Source organism: Pseudophryne corroboree, chromosome 9, assembly GCF_028390025.1.
Source record: "Pseudophryne corroboree isolate aPseCor3 chromosome 9, aPseCor3.hap2, whole genome shotgun sequence".
Taxonomy (NCBI): Eukaryota; Metazoa; Chordata; class Amphibia; order Anura; family Myobatrachidae; genus Pseudophryne; species Pseudophryne corroboree.
This window is the reverse complement of record NC_086452.1, coordinates 118,203,579-118,220,521: the sequence shown is the minus strand read 5'-3', so window position 1 is coordinate 118,220,521 and position 16,943 is coordinate 118,203,579.

The window sequence follows — 16,943 nt, the reverse complement described above, 5'->3', positions numbered from 1 at the left end:
AACGGTCAGTTGACACCAGAAACGCTCCCTTCCTGTCAATCTTTTTGCGGCCGTCAGTGCAACTGAAAGCCTCGCTACTACCTGTGCACAACCACAACGGGCTTTGTACCCGTAGGACGCGCGTGCGCATTGCGGCCCATATGCATGCGCAGAAATGCAGCTTTTTAGCCTGATCGCTGCGCTTCGAACAACGGCAGCTAGCAATCAACTCGGAATGACCCCCCCATGGGCCTAATTCAGAGTTGATCGTAGCAGCAAATTTGTTAGCAGTTGGGCAAAACCATGTGCACTGCAGGGTGGGCAGATATAACATGTGCAGAGAGAGTTAGATTTGGGTGGGGTGTGTTCAAATTGAAATCTAAATTGCAGTGTAAAAATAAATCAGCCAGTATTTACCCTGCACAGAAACTATATAACCCACCCAAATCTAACTCTTTCTGCACGTTATATCTGCCCCCCCTGCAGTGCACATGGGCCCTCATTCCGAGTTGTTCGCTCGCAAGCTGCTTTTAGCAGATTTACTCACGCTAAGCCGCCGCCTACTGGGAGTGAATCTTAGCTTATCAAAATTGCGAACGACGTATTCGCAATATTGCGATTACACCTCTCTTAGCAGTTTCTGAGTAGCTCCAGACTTACTCGGCATCTGCGATCAGTTCAGTGCTTGTCGTTCCTGGTTTGACGTCACAAACACACCCAGCGTTCGCCCAGACACTCCTCCGTTTCTCCAGCCACTCCCGCGTTTTTCCCAGAAACGGTAGCGTTTTTTCGCACACACCCATAAAACGGCCTGTTTCCGCCCAGAAACACCCACTTCCTGTCAATCACACTACGATCACCAGAACTAAGAAAAAGCCGTGAGTAAAATTCCTAACTGCATAGCAAATTTACTTGGCGCAGTCACACTGCGGACATTGCGCGTGCGCACTAAGCGGAAAATCGCTGCGATGCGAAAAAAAATACCGAGCGAACAACTCGGAATGACCCCCATGGTTTTGCCCAACTGCTAACAAATTTGCTGCTGCTATCAACTCTGAATTACCCACATAAAACGTGGATTGAATATCATCCCATTATCTCATTCTCCTCAAACATTCCAGGTCCTCATCCGTTAATAACATCCATGTCTAGTTTAGGCCGGTCTGCTTCTTTATTTCCATGTATAGTGTTTTTCATGGCTACCAGTTCCTCTCCCTCTTCCTTTCCCATCCCGATATCATCCTTCCTCTTGCTGCCACACTCTGCCAGATATCCTTAGGGGCGTGCAATGCTTTCCAGCAACCTCTGACTCTTGGCTGTGTGCCTTGCCGTGCTGGCTGCTTCTTGCATTAATCTGTCACTAAGCCGCTGTCATCTTAGAGACAGACAGTTATGTCTATGAGACAATCCTCTCCTCCCAGGTGCACAAACCGCAGCGATGAGTGAGGAACAGAGGATTGGAACACTGCTTAGAGGATGCATTGGTGCATTAGTCGGATATTAGGTATTAGGGCCCAGAATCACTATAAGCCTGTGCTCCATGGGTATGTGAAGAAGAATATATACTATTTTAAATATGCTATTTACAATACCCTTTTAATTAAAATAAGTACATATTAAATTGTTAAAATTGCTGCTTGTGGAAATGAAATGTGCTGATGACAATAAAGTACTCTATGGCTCTTTAATTCCCCTCTGTTTAGAAACTATGGGGGTAATTCAGAGTTGATCGCAGCAGCAAATTTGTTAGCAGTTGGGCAAAACCATGGGGGTCATTCCGAGTTGATCGCTCGCTAGCTACTTTTAGCAGCTGTGCAAACGCATTGTCGCCACCCACCGGGGAGTGTATTTTCGCTTTGCAGAAGTGCAAACGCTTGTGCAGCAGAGCGCCTGCAAAATCAGTTTGTGCAAAACAAGACCAGCCCTGTAGTTACTCTTCATGTGCGTTGATTCTAACGATGGAGGCACGGCTTTTGACGTCACACACCCGCCCAGCGTTCCCCCAGACACGCCTGCGTTTTCCCCGACACGCCTGCGTTTTCCCCGACACCCCTGCGTTTTTCTAAACACTCCCTAAAAACTGTCGGTTGCCGCCCAGAAACGCCCACTTCATGTCAATCTTCCTGCGTTCTGCCGTGCGACTGAAAGCTTCACTAGAACCTGTGCAAAACCACAAAGGACTTTGTACCAGTACTTCACGCGTGCGCATTGCGGTGCATCCGCATGCGCAGAAATGCAGATTTTGAGCCGGATCGCTGCATTGTGAACAACGGCAGATAGCTGTGAACTCGGAATGACCCCCATGTGCACTGCAGGTGTGGCAGATATAACATTTGCAGAGAGAGAGAGAGAGTTAGATTTGGGTGGGTTATTTTGTTTCTGTGCAGGGTAAATACTGGCTGCTTTATTTTTACACTGCAATTTAGATTTCAGTTTGAACACACCCCACCCAATCTAACTCTCTCTGCACATTATATATGCCCCCCCCCCCCCCCCCCTGCAGTGCACATGGTTTTGCCCAACTGCTAACAATTTTGCTGCCACGATCAACTTTGAATTAGGCCCTGTGGACAGATTGTACATTTTGCATTTAACCAGTTCTATCGCTGTAGAAAACAACAGCAGGCTGTAGGGCGATCTGGCCATTGGCGTTTCTATAATGGGTGAAATGGGTGCGGTGCACACAGGCTCCTGGGTCCAGTGGGGCCCACACCACACCCATTGCACCCATTTTAATACTTACCTTTCCGGAGTCCAGCGTCGGGAGCTGTGATCGCGCCGGAAATCGCAGCCAAAATGGCCGCTGCACATGTGCGGTAGCCAAATTGGTCTCCGGATCATGGCGGGCACCATGTTTCCGGAGACCGGCCGCTGCGCATGCGCAGTAGACTCCAGCACAATGGCGTGCAGAGGAGGGGGCCCACCCGGAGGTGCACACCTCTGTAGAAACGCCCCTGGATCTGGCACCTTGCTTCAGGTAAGATGGAATCTACTAAGCCCCTATTTGCAAAATAGGATACTTCCCACTATCCCAAGAGTTGCAAGAGACATTTTCTGGTACCAGGTTATAAAGCTGCTTACCAATTTCCCAGATTTGCCTGCTAAGCAATTGGGTCTGATCCATTGCCCAGCCTGAATTGTGTGACATTACATTTTCAGTGAGAGGAGTTTGTAATGGATGTTATAATGGTAAGGGGGCACTGTAATGTGGCACACTATGAACTGGGGACACTATGTTATAATGTGAATTGGGGATAATGTGTACTGGCAGCCCTACAATGTGACATCATGTAAACTAGGGAACTACAATGGTTCATAAAATAAACTAGGGCACTGCTGTGAGGCATAATATTAAGTAGACAACTACAATGGTTCATAAAATAAACTAGGGCACTACTATGGGTTGGGTTTGATTTGCCACATTTGGGATGCCGGCAGTCAGAATACTGACCGCGGCATCCTGGAGTTTGGAATCCCGACAGAGAAAGGTAAGTGCACTTACATTCCCCCTTGGCCCCCTAACCCTCCCCCCTTTGCGCCTAACCCTAACCCCTTGCGGTGCCTAACCCTCCCCCATTTCCCCCCTGCAGCCTAAACCTAACCCCCCAGGATTCCAGCGTTGGTATTCTGACCGCTGGGATCCTGACAGCCGGGAACATGACCGGATCCCCACTACTAAGAGGCCTAATATTAACTAGGGCCCTACTATGGTTCAGAAAATAAATTAGGGTACTATTATGGGACGTTAAATTAACAACTGCTGTGGCCCCTTTAATATGTTGCTTTGGGTCCCGCAAAATTCTCATTATGCCCCTGCTCAAGGCACTTAACAGACAGTAAGAACATGAGGTTTAGATTTCCATGTACAGTATTGCTAATACCCCTTTTCCAGTAGCAGGGGATGCGCAATGACCTGGGTTTTTTGTTAGTGTAAACTGCTCCTCCTCAAAAAAAACATGGGCTGAGTGACGCGGGAATCGCAAAACGGGAATGACCCGGGTAATTGTGCAGTGGAAACGGACATTACCGGTGTTTTCAGACCCAAGTAATGCTCATAGACACTGATTGTTGCTTCTGGGGCACAGGCCTCCATTGCTGCAATGCTGTGAGCAGGCTCCACCCCTCCCTTTTGTTCCTTTGGTTTTGTTATGACTTCATCTTGTTGAGCCAGAAAAAAAATCAATTTTTAATGACATCAATATACTTTAACAGAGTTTACCCGGGTTCAGTGGAAACAGAGCCGACTCGGGAATAACTCGGATTTGAAGTGAAATGAAAATGGCGTATGAAGACAGGGTCCAAGCACCAGGGCACAGAGCACTAGGCAAGGCAGCCATGTCGGCGCATTACATTGATTACAATGTGCGATAAGCAGTACATGGAAATAAAACATACAAGGATGAAATGAACAGGGTGGGAGTAGAGCATAACAATTGTGACAGTAATGATTCATGGTTAGATACTTGTTTAAGCGAAGAAGTAGTCTGGGAGAGACTAAGCAAAATTAAGATTAATAAATCACCCGGCCCTGATGGACTTCACCCGAGGGTTCTTATGGAGCTTAGTTCACAACTAGCACGACCCCTATACTTGATTTTCAATAGTTCAGTTAGATCAGGCATGGTACCGAAGGATTGGCGTATAGCTGAGGTAGTGCCATTATTTAAAAAGGGATCCAAAAATCTTCCAGGAAACTACAGACCAGTTAGTTTAACATCTATAGTGGGGAAAATATTGGAAGGAATTCTAAGGGACGTCATACAGGAGTATCTAAAGTCCGCTAGGATTATTAGCAAGAACCAGCATGGGTTTGTGAGGGACAGGTCATGTCAGACTAACTTAATTAGCTTCTACGAGGAAGTGAGCAATAATCTTGATCAAGGAAAAGCGGTGGATGTGGTCTTCCTAGATTTTGCAAAAGCCTTCGATACAGTTTCTCACAGGAGACTGATGATCAAATTAAAGGAGATTGGCCTAGGAAAAACTATTTGCACATGGATAAGCAGCTGATTGGATAGCAGGGTACAGCGAGTAGTGGTCAACGGGAAGTCCTCAACCTGGTCCCCAGTAGTCAGCGGAATACCACAAGGGTCCGTACTCGGACCACTACTGTTCAACATATTTATCAATGACCTAGAAATAGGCCTGGAAAGCACAGTGTCAATCTTTGCAGATGATACTAAACTGTGTAAGGTAATTAATTCAGAATTGGATGTGGAGTCCTTGCAGAATGATCTATCTAAACTTGAACTCTGGGCGTCTAAATGGAAAATGAGGTTCAATACAGACAAATGCAAGGTTATGCATTTTGGGACTAAAAACAAACTTGCATCCTACATATTAAATGGGGAACGCCTAGGGGAAACAGAGTTGGAAAAATATTTGGGGGTATTCATTGATAATAGGCTTAATAACCGTACACAATGTCAAAACGAAGTAAAGAAGGCAAGTAAGGTACTAGCGTGCATAAAAAGGGGAATTGAGACAAGGGACTCGGATGTAATCATGCCGCTGTATAAGGCATTGGTACGTCCACACCTGGAATATTGTGTTCAGTTTTGTGCACCATTGTATAAAAAAGACATCAGTGAACTCGAAAGTGTTCAAAGGCGAGCTACTAAATTGATTAAAGGCCTAGAAGGACTGGACTATAAGGAAAGACTTATTAGGCTGAATATGTATACACTAGAAAAGAGGCGCCTAAGAAGAGATATTATTAATATCTTCAAATATGTAAAGAGACATCACAAAGAGTTATCAGAGGAATTATTTATTAAAAGAACACAGTTTAGGACACGTGGGCACTCGCTGCGACTGGAGGAGAGAAAGTTCTGAACGCAATGGAGGAAAGGGTTCTTCACTGGCAATCAGGATGTGGAATTCCCTACCAGGGAAGGTGGTAATAGCGGACTCTGTCATTGGATTTAAAAAAGGAATGGATACATTTCTGAATGAAAAAACTATCCAAGGTTATAATACTTAAAATATCAACGTGGTTAATCCGGGGGTAACATGAATTATAGTAGCTAACTAGTCATAAAACATTATTCAGCAAGTATGTGGAATCATCACAACTTAAAACAGGTTGAACACGATGGGCAATTTGCCTCTATTCAACTTCAAATACTATGTTATACTATGTTATACTATGTTAACAGTGACTAACAGGATACCCACTGCATAAATAATTCAATGGGTGTGTGCACTCAATATCATTAATGACCCCCGCCCTCGTCTGAACAGTCCAGGCGAGGGAGGACTTTGTTAACAAGGGCCATGCTGCAGCTACAGCATGGCCCCTGCTCCCCCCGTCGCTCCCTTCACGCCGGCATCGGCAAGTCTTTATGAACTTGCCGATGCCGACACCCCGCCAGGTCCCTGCCGCAGCCAATATCGCCAGGCACACACATCAGGTAGTGTGTACCCGGCTTTACATGCAATGGGAGATTACAGAGAAAGGAAAAAGAACAGGTGCAGTCCATGATGTGGCAGTAAGGAGAGAAAGGGACTAATTCAGACCGGGTGTAGTATGTCTGACCGGCGGTCAGGAGACCGCCGGTTAGCATACCGACGCCGGCATCCCGGCGGGGAGGGGCGAGTGCAGCAAGCCCCTTGCGGGCTCGCTGCGCTCGCCATGCTGCGGGCTCGGTGGCGACCGCAGGTCGCCACGGGTTCTATTCCCACTCTATGGGTGTCGTGGACACCCACGAGTAGAAATAGTCCCTGTTGGTTGGCATGCCGACTCCCGGGATAGTGAGGGGGCGGGATGTCAGTGGAGGTCATGTGGCTGTCGGTCTCCCGACCGCCGGTCACATGAATACCACCCATTCAGACCTGATCGCTCGCTAGGGTTTTTTTTGCACTGCTGCGTACAGATAGTTGCCGCACATAGGGAAGTGTATTTTCACTTTGCAAGTGTGCGATCGCATGTGTAGCAGAGCTGTACGAAAAGATCTTGTACAGTCTCTGAGTAGCCCAGGACTTACTCAGCCGCTGCGATCACATCAGCCTGTCCGGGACCGGAATCGATGTCAGGAACCCTCCCTGCAAACGCTTGGACACACCTGCGTTTTTCCAACCACTCCCTAAAAATGGTCAGTTGTCACCCACAAACGGCTTCTTCCTGTCAATCTCCTTGCGATCGACCATGCGAATGGATTCTTTGCACAAACCCATCGCTGAGCGGTGATCCGCTTTGTACCTGTGCGACGCACCTGCGCATTGTGGTGCATATGCATGCGCAGTTCTGACCTGATCGCAGCAAAAAACGCTAGCAAGCGATCAGGTTTGAATTACCCCCAAAGTGCAATGCTAAATACACATTAGAACATAAAAAATGGAGTAAAATCGGGATAACACAAATTATGTTAATAACCAAATGATATATAAATGTCCTGATCTCATGGGAGTGGTGCAGGCGGGTGTGAGGACGTGGGGAGAAGATTTATGTTCCAGCAGGACAGTGACACAAAGTAAACAGCAAATGCTACCTTAGAGTCATTTAAACACAAACAAAATATTTTCTGGAGTCACCAAAGTACTGATGTTATCAAGAATCTGTGTGAACAGCCTACATGATTAAGAAATCGATGATCCCTAACACTAATGTTCAGCAATTATTTTTGTCTGTAATCTGCTCACAAAATGACACGTAATCTGAAAGAGTACTCATCACTATGACCCCAATACATTGCAAATGGTTTTACAACATTATCAATAAAATGATCAGTTTACTTGTTTACTTAATGAATTAAGAGCCTAATTCAAAGTTTGTTTATTTATTTATTAACAGTTTCTTATATAGCGCAGCATATTCCATTGCGCTTTATAATTAGAACAACAGTAATAGAACAAAACTGGGTAGAAACAGACAGACATTGGGGGTCATTCCGAGTTGATTGCTAGCTGCCGTTGTTCACAGCGCAGCGATCAGGCTAAAAATCGGCACTTCTGCGCATGCGTATGGTGCGCAGTGCGCACGCGCGACGTACTTTCACAAAAGCCGATGTAGGTAGGTTTACACAACCTCTAGCGACGTTTTTCAGTCGCACTGCTGATCGGTGAGTGATTGACAGGAAGTGGGTGTTTCTGGGTGGTAACTGACCGTTTTTGGGGAGTGTGTGTAAAAACGCAGGCGTGCCAGATAAAAACGCAAGAGTGACTGGGGAAAACGGGGGAGTGGCTGGCCGAACGTAGGGCGTGTTTGTGAAGTCAAAACAGGAACTACACAGAGTGACTGAAGTGATCGCTAGCTAGGAGTAAGTCTCGAGCTACTCTGAAACTGCACAATTTTTTTTTGTAGCAGCGCTGCGATCCTTTCGTTCGCACTTCTGCTAAGCTAAGATACACTCCCACAGGGCGGCGGCTTAGCGTTTGCACTGTTGCTAAAAGCAGCTAGCGCGCGATCAACTCGGAATGAGGGCCATATGGCCTAATTCTGAGTTGATCGCAGCAGCAAATTTGTTAGCAGTTGGGCAAAACCATGTGCACTGCAGGGGGGACAGATATAACATGTGCAGAGAGAGTAGATTTGGGTGGGGTGTATTTAAACTAGAGATGTGCACCGGAAATTTTTCGGGTTTTGTGTTTAGGTTTTGGGTTCGGTTCCGCGGCCGTGTTTTGGGTTCGAACGCGTTTTGGCAAAACCTCACCGAATTTTTTTTGTCGGATTCGGGTGTGTTTTGGATTCGGGTGTTTTTTTCAAAAAACCCTAAAAAACAGCTTAAATCATAGAATTTGGGGGTCATTTTGATCCCAAAGTATTATTAACCTCAATAACCATAATTTCCACTCATTTTCAGTCTATTCTGAACACCTCACACCTCACAATATTATTTTTAGTCCTAAAATTTGCACCGAGGTCGCTGGATGGCTAAGCTAAGCGACCCAAGTGGCCGACACAAACACCTGGCCCATCTAGGAGTGGCACTGCAGTGTCACGCAGGATGGCCCTTCCAAAAAATACTCCTCAAACAGCACATGACGCAAAGAAGAAAAAAAAGAGGCGCAATGAGGTAGCTGTGTGAGTAAGCTAAGCGACCCTAGTGGCCGACACAAACACCTGGCCCATCTAGGAGTGGCACTGCAGTGTCACGCAGGATGGCCCTTCCAAAAAACACTCCCCAAACAGCACATGACGCAAAGAAAAATTAAAGAAAAAAGAGGTGCAAGATGGAATTGTCCTTGGGCCTTCCCACCCACCCTTATATTGTATAAACAGGACATGCACACTTTAACCAACCCATCATTTCAGTGACAGGGTCTGCCACACGACTGTGACTGAAATGACGGGTTGGTTTGGACCCCCACCAAAAAAGAAGCAATTAATCTCTCCTTGCACAAACTGGCTCTACAGAGGCAAGATGTCCACCTCATCATCATCCTCCGATTCATCACCGTGTACATCCCCCTCCTCACAGATTATCAATTCGTCCCCACTGGAATCCACCATCTCAGCTCCCTGTGTACTTTGTGGAGGCAATTGCTGCTGGTCAATGTCTCCACGGAGGAATTGATTATAATTCATTTTAATGAACATCATCTTCTCCACATTTTCTGGAAGTAACCTCGTACGCCGATTGCTGACAAGGTGAGCGGCGGCACTAAACACTCTTTCGGAGTACACACTTGTGGGAGGGCAACTTAGGTAGAATAAAGCCAGTTTCTGCAAGGGCCTCCAAATTGCCTCTTTTTCCTGCCAGTATACGTACGGACTGTCTGACGTGCCTACTTGGATGCGGTCACTCATATAATCCTCCACCATTCTTTCAATGGAGAGAGAATCATATGCAGTGCCAGTAGACGACATGTCCGTAATCGTTGGCAGGTCCTTCAGTCCGGACCAGATGTCAGCATCAGCAGTCGCTCCAGACTGCCCTGCATCACCGCCAGCGGGTGGGCTCGGAATTCTGAGCCTTTTCCTCGCACCCCCAATTGCGGGAGAATGTGAAGGAGGAGCTGTTGACCGATCAAGTTCCACTTGACTTGATAATTTTCCCACCAGCAGGTCTTTGAACCCCTGCAGACTTGTGTCTGCCGGAAAGAGAGATCCAACGTAGGTTTTAAATCTAGGATCGAGCACGGTGGCCAAAATGTAGTGCTCTGATTTCAACAGATTGACCACCCGTGAATCCTGGTTAAGCGAATGAAGGGCTCCATCCACAAGTCCCACATGCTTAGCGGAATCGCTATGTCTTAGCTCATCCTTCAATGTCTCCAGCTTCTTATGCAAAAGCCTGATGAGGGTAATGACCTGACTCAGGCTGGCAGTGTCTGAACTGACTTCACGTGTGGCAAGTTCAAAAGGTTGCAGAACCTTGCACAACGTTGAAATCATTCTCCACTGCGCTTGAGACAGGTGCATTCCACCTCCTTTGCCTTTATCGTGGCCAGATGTATAGGCTTGAATGGCCTTTTGCTGCTCCTCCATCCTCTGAAGCATATAGAGGGTTGAATTCCACCTTGTTACCACTTCTTGCTTCAGATGATGGCAGGGCAGGTTCAGGCGTTTTTGGTGTTGCTCCAGTCTTCTGTACGTGGTGCCTGTACGCCGAAAGTGTCCCGCAATTCTTCTGGCCACCGACAGCATCTCTTGCACGCCCCTCTCGTTTTTTAAATAATTCTGCACCACCAAATTCAAGGTATGTGCAAAACATGGGACGTGCTGGAATTTGCCCAGATATAATGCACGCACAATATTGCTGGCGTTGTCCGATGCCACAAATCCACAGGAGAGTCCAATTGGGGTAAGCCATTCTGCGATGATCTTCCTCAGTTGCCGTAAGAGGTTTTCAGCTGTGTGCGTATTCTGGAAAGCGGTGATACAAAGCGTAGCCTGCCTAGGAAAGAGTTGGCGTTTGCGAGATGCTGCTACTGGTGCCGCCGCTGCTGTTCTTGCGGCGGGAGTCAATACATCTACCCAGTGGGCTGTCACAGTCATATAGTCCTGAGTCTGCCCTGCTCCACTTGTCCACATGTCCGTGGTTAAGTGGACATTGGGTACAACTGCATTTTTTAGGACACTGGTGAGTATTTTTCTGAGGTCTGTGTACATTTTCGGTATCGCCTGCCTAGAGAAATGGAACCTAGATGGTATTTGGTACCTGGGACACAGTACCTCAATCAAGTCTATAGTTGGCTCTGAAGTAATGATGGATACCGGAACCACGTTTCTCACCGCCCAGGATGCCAAGGCCTCAGTTATCCGCTTTGCAGCAGGATGACTGCTGTGACTTTTCATCTTCCTCGCAAAGGACTGTTGGACAGTCAATTGCTTGGTGGAAGTAGTAAAAGTGGTCTTACGACTTCCCCTCTGGGATGACCATCGACTCCCAGCAGCAACAACAGCAGCGCCAGCAGCAGTAGGCGTTACACTCAAGGATGCATCGGAGGAATCCCAGGCAGGAGAGGACTCGTCAGAATTGCCAGTGACATGGCCTGCAGGACTATTGGCATTCCTGGGGAAGGAGGAAATTGACACTGAGGGAGTTGGTGGGGTGGTTTGCATGAGCTTGGTTACAAGAGGAAGGGATTTACTGGTCAGTGGACTGCTTCCGCTGTCGCCCAAAGTTTTTGAACTTGTCACTGACTTATGATGAATGCGCTGCAGGTGACGTATAAGGGAGGATGTTCCGAGGTGGTTTACGTCCTTACCCCTACTTATTACAGCTTGACAAAGGCAACACACGGCTTGACAAATGTTGTCCGCATTTCTGTTGAAATACTTCCACACCGAAGAGCTGATTTTTTTGGTATTTTCACCAGGCATGTCAATGGCCATATTCCTCCCACGGACAACAGGTGTCTCCCCGGGTGCCTGACTTAAACAAACCACCTCACCATCAGAATCCTCCTTGTCAATTTCCTCCCCAGCGCCAGCAACACCCATATCCTCCTCATCCTGGTGTACTTCAACACTGACATCTTCAATCTGACTATCAGGAACTGGACTGCGGGTGCTCCTTCCAGCACTTGCAGGGGGCGTGCAAATGGTGGAAGGCGCATGCTCTTCACGTCCAGTGTTGGGAAGGTCAGGCATCGCAACCGACACAATTGGACTCTCCTTGTGGATTTGTGATTTCGAAGAACGCACAGTTCTTTGCTGTGCTTTTGCCAGCTTAAGTCTTTTCATTTTTCTAGCGAGAGGCTGAGTGCTTCCATCCTCATGTGAAGCTGAACCACTAGCCATGAACATAGGCCAGGGCCTCAGCCGTTCCTTGCCACTCCGTGTGGTAAATGGCATATTGGCAAGTTTACGCTTCTCCTCCGACGATTTTAATTTAGATTTTTGTGTCCTTTTTTTTACTGATCTTTTGTGTTTTGGATTTTACATGCTCTGTACTATGACATTGGGCATCGGCCTTGGCAGACGACGTTGATGGAATTTCATCGTCTCGGCCATGACTAGTGGCAGCAGCTTCAGCACGAGGTGGAAGTGGATCTTGATCTTTCCCTATTTTTGGAACCTCAACATTTTTGTTCTCCATATTTTAATAGGCACAACTAAAAGGCACCTCAGGTAAACAATGGAGATGGATGGATACTAGTATACTTATGGATGACGAGTGACTGACGACACAGAGGTAGCTACAGCCGTGGACTACCGTACTGCGTCTGCTAGTATAGAGATGATAATTAATGATATAAAAAAAATATATATATAACTACTGTAGGTATATATAATATAATGACGGACCTGGTGGACACTGTCAGCAGACTGCTAAACTACTAGTATGAAGAAGATAGAAAAAAAAACCCCACCACAGGTAGGTAGGTATACAATTATGGACGAGTGACGACACAGAGGTAGGTACAGCCGTGGCCTACCATACTGCGTCTGCTAGTATAGATAATATACTAAATATATTACTACTGTAGGTATATTATATAATGACGGACCTGGTGGACACTGTCAGCAGACTCCTAAACTACTAGTATGAAGAAGATAGAAAAAAAACCCCCACCACAGGTAGGTATACAATTATGGACGAGCACTGACGACACAGAGATAGCCACAGCCGTGGACTACCGTACTGCATCTGCTAGTATAGATAATATACTAAATATATTACTACTGTAGGATTATAATGACGGACCTGGTGGACACTGTCAGCAGACTCCTAAACTACTAGTATGAAGAAGATAGAAAAAAAAAACCCACCACAGGTAGGTAGGTATACAATTATCGATGAGCACTGACGACACAGAGATAGCCACAGCCGTGGACTACCGTACTGCGTCTGCTAGTATAGATAATATACTAAATATATTACTACTGTAGGATTATAATGACGGACCTGGTGGACACTGTCAGCAGACTCCTAAACTACTAGTATGAAGAAGATAGACAAAAAAAACCCCACCACAGGTAGGTAGGTATACAATTATGGACGAGCACTGACGACACAGAGATAGCCACAGCCGTGGACTACCGTACTGCGTCTGCTAATATAGAGATGATAAAGATGATAGAGATGAAAAAAAATAATATAACACTACTGTAGGTAAATATTTATATAATATAATGAATGACGGACCTGCTGGACACTGTCAGGAGAATGCGTTTATACTATAGAATAAAAAAAAAAAACACCACAGGAGTGTTTAACTTTTTCAGGCAGACAATATACTGGTGGTCACTGGCAGCAAAAGTGTGCACTGTACTCCTGCTATAACTGCACCCCAGTCTCCCCCACAATTCAGCTGTGTGAGCAGTGAGCACTCAGCACAGTCAGATATACATAGATGATATATCATGCAGCACACTGAGGCTGAGCACAGATATGGTATGTGACTGTGTATCGTTTTTTTTCAGGCAGAGAACGGATTATAAATAAAACTGGTGGTCACTATCAGCAAAACTCTGCACTGTACTGAGTACTCCTAATGCTCCCCAAAATTAGTAAATCAAGTGTCTCTCTAATCTATTCTAAACGGAGAGGACGCCAGCCACGTCCTCTCCCTATCAATCTCAATGCACGTGTGAAAATGGCGGCGACGCGCGGCTCCTTATATAGAATCCGAGTCTCGCGAGAATCCGACAGCGGGATGATGACGTTCGGGCGCGCTTGGGTTAACCGAGCAAGGCGGGAGGATCCGAGTCTGCTCGGACCCGTGCAAAAAAGGCTGAAGTTCGGGCGGGTTCGGATTCCGAGGAACCGAACCCGCTCATCTCTAATTCAAACTGAAATCTAAATTGCAGTGTAAAAATAAAGCAGCCAGTATTTACCCTGCACAGAAACAATATAACCCACCCAAATCTAACTCTCTCTGCACATATTCTATCTGCCCCCCCCTGCAGTGCACATGGTTTTGCCCAACTGCTAACAAAAATGCTGCTGCGATCAACTTGGAATTACCCCCATGGTTTTGCCCAATTGCTAACAAACCAGTGGCGGATCTTGCCACGGGCAAGCAGGACTTTTGCCCGGGGGGCCGCCTTCCGGAGGGCGCTGGCGCCTTCCGGAGGGCGCCGCACCGTGGCAAGATCCGCCACTGCTGCCCGCTGTGTCCCTGTCCGCCTCCGCTGCCGTCCCCGTCCCCATCCCCGTCCCCGTCCGCCTCCTGAAGGGAACTAGACGCTATGCGTCTAGTTTCCCTTCCTGGAGAGTAACTTTGCTGAGCGGTGCGCGATGACGTCATCGCGCACCGCACAGCAAAGGTCCTCTCTACGAAGGGAACTAGACTCAGTAGATAAAGACAACCTTTCTGTCAAACTTGACAGGTACCACACCCCCTTTCTCCTAGGCTCCACCCCCTTTTAATATTAAATGATAGTGTTTTATATCGCTTAATATAAAATTTTATATAAAATTTTATATAAATTTATAGTGTTCGATATTAAACCGTATTAAAAATTTTCGCGTAACACCAGTCGCAGAGTGTCACGTAACACCAGTCGCAGAATGTCACGCAACGCAGCGCGTCAAATCAGGCGGATGAAAGACGCATATTACACAGTGTTAAAACCAGGTAGTTTTAGCGGCATTGATAAATATTATGGGTCGGTTAAAAATAAATTTAAAAGATCCGACGTAAGAAAGTGGTTACAAGAACAAGACGCATACACGCTGCACAAGCCAGCAAGAAAAAACTATAAAAGGAACATGATTTGTGTATCGGGTATAAACCAACAGTGGCAATGCGATTTGGTCTCGCTGATAGATTTGTCAAAATACAACGATGGCGTTAAATACATATTAACAATCATCGATATATTCAGTAAGAGGGTGTGGGGTGAAAGTCTGACCGCTAAGAATGCAGCAACGGTCGCTAATGCTTTTGAAAAAATATTCCAGCGCGGCGATGTGCCGATGAAGCTACAAACCGATAATGGTAAAGAGTTTCTAAACAGAAACCTAAAAAAGGTGTTAGAAAAATACGGTATAAATCATTTCACGACCAATAACGATGTGAAAGCGGCTGTTATAGAGCGCTTCAATAGGACTTTAAAAACACGCATGTGGCGCTATTTCACGGCAAAGAATACCTACAGATATATAGACGTTTTACAAGACTTCATACGCAGCTATAATAACACATACCATAGAACGATTAAGTGCGCTCCAAACGATGTGAATGACTCTAACGCATTGAGTGTCTTCAAAACGACCTACGGTGATTACTTTAGAAGTAAGAAAGCCCCAGTTTGTTTAGGAATCGGTGACCACGTCCGTATTTCTAAATATAAGGACATATTTCAGAAAGGTTACGAACAGAGCTTTTCTGAGGAGATTTTTGTTGTACATAGTGTGAACACTAAAGGGATTAAACCGCTTTATAAGTTGGCAGATCTGTATGGTGAAGTTATAACAGGTAGTTTTTACCCCGAAGAGCTTCAAAGCATACCAAAAAACTATAACAGAGTTTACAAAGTGGAAAAGATTTTAAAAAATAAGACGGTCAGAGGCCGTAAATACGTGTTAGTCAAGTGGCGCGGGTACCCCGCAAAATTTAACAGTTGGGTCGCAGCATCGGTGATAAAAGACATATAAAGATCATCAGTATCTAACAAGACGAGCGATGGATGACAAGTCGTTCTACATAACCTTACCCAGCAACGCATCGGCTGTTACCTTCCCGCAAAATAAGATTTCTAACTATACGACAAAGTTGGCTAAACCGATAGACTTAAATGGCGAATGGGAAGTGGCACTTACTGAGATACAATACCCGCATACGTGGAATACATTGGATTTACAAGATTGTAGACTGCAATTATCATGGGATGGAACGGCGGAACAGCCGGTGGCGAGAGTCGCGAGTTTGTGCATTAAACCCGGTTTTTATGAAACAATCGAAGCGTTACTGAACGTAATCAACGCTGAAATTGTACAACTGAAACTGGACGTTGGATTAAGACTAACGTATGATCCATTTGCGCGCGTTGTAACATGTGACAGTAAACTGTTGTATCAAATCCACGCCGGTTCTAAGCTGACATGGATACTGGGTTTACAACCTAAAACTAATATTTCTAAACCATGCGCCGACATCAAAGGCGGCCAATATACGATGTACGTGTACACAGACATTATCGAACACCAACGGGTCGGGGATAGTTATGTACCGCTACTTCGCACTGTTGAAATGAAGGGTTATAACAATGAGGTTGTCACAATACGATACGAGAAACCCGATTACGTACCATTGTGCAAAACACATTTTGACACGATAGCCATAGAGATAAAGAACGACCAAAACGAGAACATGGCATTTAAGTCACAGGATTGCTCTGAAACAGAAACAAGACACATAGCTGGTAATCCTGTGATATCAGATATTGATGACATAAATGGGCAAGAGCTTATTACAAACTGTGTAGAGTCAACGACACAAGATCCGCAGAATAGTTCTGATGAAGTATTATCAGCCGTTGCAGGAATACCTGGTAATACTACAACGGTTGATTGTGTAACATCAATGCCCAATATTTTTACAACGACAGCCCTGGTACACGCATCGGC